The sequence below is a fragment of the Eublepharis macularius genome, chromosome 1 (assembly GCF_028583425.1).
Source record: "Eublepharis macularius isolate TG4126 chromosome 1, MPM_Emac_v1.0, whole genome shotgun sequence".
Classification (NCBI taxonomy): domain Eukaryota; kingdom Metazoa; phylum Chordata; class Lepidosauria; order Squamata; family Eublepharidae; genus Eublepharis; species Eublepharis macularius.
The window spans coordinates 51,581,114-51,587,476 of record NC_072790.1 but is presented as its reverse complement, the minus strand read 5'-3'; positions in this window follow the sequence as shown (position 1 = coordinate 51,587,476).

The window sequence follows — 6,363 nt, the reverse complement described above, 5'->3', positions numbered from 1 at the left end:
GCTGTACTAACACTTCCTATAGAATGTGCCCCCCAATTCAAAATACTGCACATAACATTGTCTCAGAAAGGCAAGCCTATATGCTAGCCAGTATAATTATTCCCACACACCATACAAAGGGGCAGAGGGTTAATCGGTCTAAAGCCAATGGAACAGTTGTGGAAGAAAGGAGATCTGAATAAAAGCTTATTCTCCTAACTTTTATGCTAGTCCAATTTATTATAAATACAAAACTGAAGACATAGATTTCTATGGAAGATGAGCTCAGTAGTACACTTTACATTCATGCAGTTAAACAGACAAGCATGCATGCACACACACATACAAAGAGTTTTTGAGAGCAATTCTAATCAGATCTACTCAGAATCCTACTCAAATATATTCACTTTGGCTTACTCCCAAGAAAGTGTTTTTAGGATTGCACTATTAATTTTATGGTTCGTAGTGGTTGCTCTGCAAGCTTTAGAACCCCTTCCCAAATAATCACAAACAGAATCTGAGCATGAATAAACAATGCAGAACCTTTTTATATGTAGAAAAGTGTTCAGGGGTAGAGATGAGCATGAACCAGAAAAAAAAAACAATGCGGTTCATGGTTCATCATGTTTCATAAACCATGAACTTTCACGAATCTGTCCCGGTTCTTGAATTGGTTTGTTTTGTTTTGTGAAAATGTCACTTCTGAGCCAGCAAACCACCACTTCCGGGTCAGCAGAAGGTCTGCAGGAAGTCCATCCCCCGTTACATAGGAAACTGATTGATCGGTGCCAGGCCATCTGCAATGATGAACTGAAAAACAAACCAAATGAACTAGCCTAAAGTTTGTGGTGGTTCATCAGAAATGGGATCTGACAAATCGCTGGTTTACAAACCACAAACCGACCTGGTTTGTCATGAATTTTGGTTCGTATTTCGGTTCGTACCTATCTCTATTCAGGGGTCATCTTGAGCATCTTTAGCAATATGCTTGGGGTAAGAGTTTATTTTAAAAACTATACTACTGGTTAAAACATTGCTAGTGATACTCAAACCATAGCTAAACCCTCGATTTTTTAAAAAAAGAATACTATGCAGTGTGTACTGACAATTTATGCTCCTACTCACATATAATATCCACTTCAGAAAACAGCAACAATTTTTTTTGGAAACCTGTTTCCAAAAAAATATTAAAATGCTTTTTGCTGAGGTTTCAAACTATGTTCCATATTCATGTAAGCTATATTTCATATTCAAAGCACAAGAAATAAAAGGTCATATTCAAAACAGTTTTTTAATATTCACTTTTAGGAGTATATATTTCTGCTCTGTGTCCCATCCTGCATATGCAGCATTTTCTCCTAAAGTGCTTTAATGAGACTTCCTAGGTTTAAATTAGCAATAATGCAAAAAAAATCGTGCCTATTATCACAACCAAGCCAAAAAAAAATGGAAAAATTAAACATATAAAAGCCACACTTGGTGAGAAAGCTATGCTTATTTTTCCAACTCAGCTCTTTTAAAAAAACCATTTGTGACCCGTTTATCTTTTAAAAGGTAGCAGCAACAGCAAACTGAGTGGGGCTAATTGGCAAGCAGGTTTATGAGCATTTCCTTTCTCTTCTTTTACCTTTTGTGATGACAACAGCAAAATGCCCATTTGCTCACATCAAAACCAGTCTTGGCATAAATGGAAGAAGAGGCCTGATAGACCAGACTTAAGGGGCCATCTCGCAGCTACAGTTTGTGGGCTAAGGAAGTATACCAACCTTCATCACTGAGCAACAGCCATGAGGGAGGGGTAGGTAGATGGACCAGGATTTAGGGACAGAGCATCTGCTTTGCATGCAGAAGTTTTCAGGTCCAGTTCCTGGCGTCTCCGGTTAAAAAGACTGGGTAGTAAGTAGGCTTGTTAGGTCCCCATAAGTTCTCGGCAGGGGCAGGGGGAGGTATTTACTGTAGATGCACTCCCAGCCTCGGTGTGGTAACATCACTTCTGGGAGTGATGTCATTATGCTGACTGTAGGAATGCTTCTGTGCCTCACATGGGGCCAATTCTGTTTGGGACCAAAATTGGCCCCCATGAAGTGCAGGAACACTTCTACAGCCAGCACAAGTGACATCATGGCAGAACTGACAATACTAGCCTCGACTGACCAATGGTCTGACAGTAAGGCAAATTCATGTAACCTTCAAGCATCAGATAGAGGCACTATCATCATCATCATCATCATCATCATCACCACCACCACCACCACCACCACCACCATCATCATCATCATCATCAGTCCACTTTCCCCAATGAGAACCAAGGCGGATTACACAGTGCTAGTGAAAATGCAATATAATCAACAGCTAGGGCATTCTATCTATCTAGTACTGCTTCTATGGCTATTGCCTTAAGTAGAAATTAAAATGGAAAGAACCTTACTTGGTATCATGTCTCTGATGTTTAATTATTGCCCCTATATATTTTGCCACAGAAAGGGAAACGGAATTATCTGTGTCTGATAACCACCATATCATCTGGGCTCTCACACTAGGTAGTTCCACATTTTCAAGCAGAGGGAAGATCAAGCTAGCCCTCAGCTCATCAAAGATGGGACACCCCATAATTGTATGTTCAATGGTTTCAGTTTTATCATCTTGGCATCTGCATGTTCTGTTGGCATATGGTACTTTCTTGTATCTACCCTCTAAAACTTCCGAGGGAAGGGTATTCATTCTTGCCAGTGGAAAAGCTCTTCTGAGCTTTGGTACTGTCGGATGATAAAAATACCTCAGCAGTTACATTGGGAGGGCTATACCTACGTAAAGAGTCGAACATACCCTCCGTGCCCTAACAGACGTACTAGTAATGTCCAAATTCCTGGCATGCATTTTTATTTGCCTAAGTATATCTTTGGTCTCTGTAATCTTGACCATAAAGGGCATTCAGTGAGCAAAGTACCATAATGAACAACAGTTAGGACAGTCAGTGGAAAAGATACAAAAGGGTATGGTAGCAGAAAATTTGAAAGTAAACATGAAGCTGAACCCAGAAATTAATCTTTCAGAAAGAAAGCATAACTAATTTTCACAACATGTTTAGCAACATGAAAACTCCCTAGTAGATGCATGTCATCTACATCAGCAGACAGCATCCAACAGAGTAGTATATAGTCCCAGTCCCTACCAAGGCAACTGTCTGAGTTACTTTGTTAGCAGTCAGACCCCCTCCCCACACTGCAAGGACAGTTTATAGACAGGGCTCATTTGGAGGCGGAAAGCACCGGATCGGTGTTCCGGTAGATCTGAAACAAGGTCACGTGGGTTTTGGCCCCGCCCATGTGACTCCTTTTCCTCCGAGTGCAAGCCGAGTGGGGCTGGGCTCCAAAGGAACGTAAGCTTCTTCAATTCATTCTGCTCTGCTGCTTTACTTTCATTTGTGACTCGTGAGGGGGGGAGAGAGAGAGAGAGAGAGAGAGAGAGAATGAGTGAATGAGTGCAAGCTGAGTGGGGCTGGGCTGCAAAGGAACATAAGCCGCTTGGATTCATTCTGCTCTGCTGCTTTACTTTCATTTGTGACTCGTGGGGGGGGGGAGAGAGAGAAAGAGTGAATGAGTGCAAGCCGAGTGGGGCTGGGCTGCAAAGGAACATAAGCCGCTTGGATTCATTCTGCTCTGCTGCTTTACTTTCATTTGTGACTCGTGAGAGGGGGGGGAGAGAGAGAGAGAAAGAGTGAATGAGTGCAAGCCGAGTGGGGCTGGGCTCCAAAGGAACGTAAGCTGCTTAGATTCATTCTGCTCTGCTGCTTTACTTTCATTTGTGACTCGTGAGAGGGGGGGGAGAGAGAGAGAGAATGAGTGAATGAGTGCAAGCCGAGTGGGGCTGGGCTCCAAAGGAATGTAAGCTACTTCAATTCATTCTGCTCTGCTGCTTTACTTTCATTTGTGACTCGTGTGACTTATTTCTCTTTAATTAAAAAAAACTTTCCTGTTGAATGAACATCTGCCTATTTATTTGAAACTTTTCTTTTTTTTCTTTTTGTCTTTTTTTTAATAAAGATTTTTATTGGGTAGGTTGACACATATAATCCATAATACATAATATAACTATATCTATAACTATAACTATAACTATAACTATAACTATAACTATAACTATAACTGAAACTTTTCTAAGGGAACAATCCTCCTAAACATTGGTGGAGATTCTTACTTACCCCCTCTCACTTGTCTCCTTTAATGCTAATTCCCCCCAACTAATTAAGGAGACCTCCTATTTGGGTATTAATTTCTTATGACACAACCCTATAATCTAGGTAGAAAGCCATCCTGAATAATTCAGTTTTGTGTAGTTTGTGGAAAGCCAAGAGATTGGGAGCTTTCCTGACCTCCTCAGGCATGCCATTCCATAAGGTGTGAGCTACCACAGAGAAACCACAAATGCTGGCAGCTGTTGATTTAGCCCAGCTGCAGGTTCATATCTGCAGAAGGCCCTGTTCAGTTGAGTGAAGCTGCTGTTGTGGAACATAGGAGGAGAGGCAGGTGCACAGAGGGACCAACACCATGAAGAGCTTTTAATATGATATGACCTCAAATTGAGCCTGGTGACTGATGAGAAGCTAATGGAATGACTGCAGAATAGGAGTGATTTATGCATACTCCATTCCACACTACCTTAGCTCCCGCTTTTCTTGTGCACTGATTGCTCCATCTGCTATTGCGCGTTCTTTGCTTGTTTGTTCACATCACCTTTAGAATAGCGCTTATCCTGCGCAATCCGTTGATCACATCCCCTTTCAAAAATACGGGTAAAGGGGCGGGACAAAACCAAAAGGCCCGGGTTATTTTTTTTTTTTTAAAAAAGGCAAATTTGACGCTATATCGACGTGTAATTATCTTGAAACAACGAATCCGCGTTCCCTTCCTTCCCTGTCATTGGTCAGTTTTCGGACCAGCCTCTTAAAAGGTTATTGGATCCCCGTGGAGGCGCCAAAATTTGAACAGCTTTAAAATTGGACTGATAGTCATTCCTGTCTCTGTGGGAGTTACAGGTGACTTGGAGAGGGTAGGATGGCACCCCGGGAAACGATCATTTTTCTGATGGCTCATGTCCTTCTGATTATGCTCCGCTGCTCGACATTCATGTGCCTTTCCTATAAAAGGTACATCTGCAGGAGGAGACGTGCGGCTGCCAGATTGCTATTTTTCAGAAACCGGCACTCCGCTTACCGCCGCTACCTTCGTGCACCACCTAGAAACAGGTTTCGGCGATGGTTTGCCTTGGCAGAACTTGAAGAGCCACGGGAGCACTGGGTTTACCCACGAAGCCTCCACTGGTGGGATGCCATCGTTTTGGGCTACTGGGATGATCATTGTTGGATGGAGCGTTTCCGAATGTCCAAGCAAACATTTCTTGAGTTGGTGGAGGCTCTACGGCCACGTCTCGAACGTCAAACCACCACCATGCGTGTGCCATTATCCGTGGAGAGGAGAGTCGCCGTAGCGGTGTGGTACCTCGCCAACGGGTCAAGCTATCAGGTGGCGAGTGACTTGTTTGGCATCGGACGGTCCACGGTCGCATCCTCGGTAATAGAGTTCTGCTTTGCTGTGGAACTAGAACTTCTCTCGAAAACAATATGCATTGGTCCCGACGTTGGAAAGGTGGGTTGCACTGTGGAAAATTTTTTTTTTTTGGAATGTGATGTCGTCCTTCCGACTTATCATTGTGCCAAAATCATATCAGTTGCTTTTATTTGACCATCCAAAAAATGTCTAGGTTCTGACTGGACAACTAGGAATCTCACACTTGCGCATTGATGTGCCTTACGCTGACAGATGCCCGTGAGCGTGGATATAATCTTGAATAACAATCACCTAAACTTCTGTGAGTGCTGTTTGAGTAACCCCAAAACATGTCTGATTAATTTATTTTCTTTTTCGAAACAGATAATGGATGGCTTCGATCGCCTTGGATTTCCGCACTGCATAGGCGCTATAGATGGCACCCACATTCCCATTTGCGCTCCGGGGGAAAGGCCAGATCAATATGGGAATCGGAAGAACTATTCATCCATTCTTCTTCAAGGAACTGTAGACTCATCAGGACGCTTCATCGACGTGGAGGTAGGGTGGAGTGGGAAAAATCATGATGCCTTTGTCTTTACCCACTCCGCCCTCTGTATTGCCATGGATGCCGGCTCCCTGGTTCCTGGGAACCCTTGCCTGGATTTGGATGGTGTGGTGGTTCCACCGATCATCATTGCGGATGGTGCCTACCCCTTGCGTCCCTGGCTGATGAAGCCATACGGCCGGACAGCAGAAGCGGGACATCACCGAGACTTTGATAGGAGACTTTGCAGGGCTCGCAACAAGGTGGAATGTTGTTTTGGTCGTTATAAGG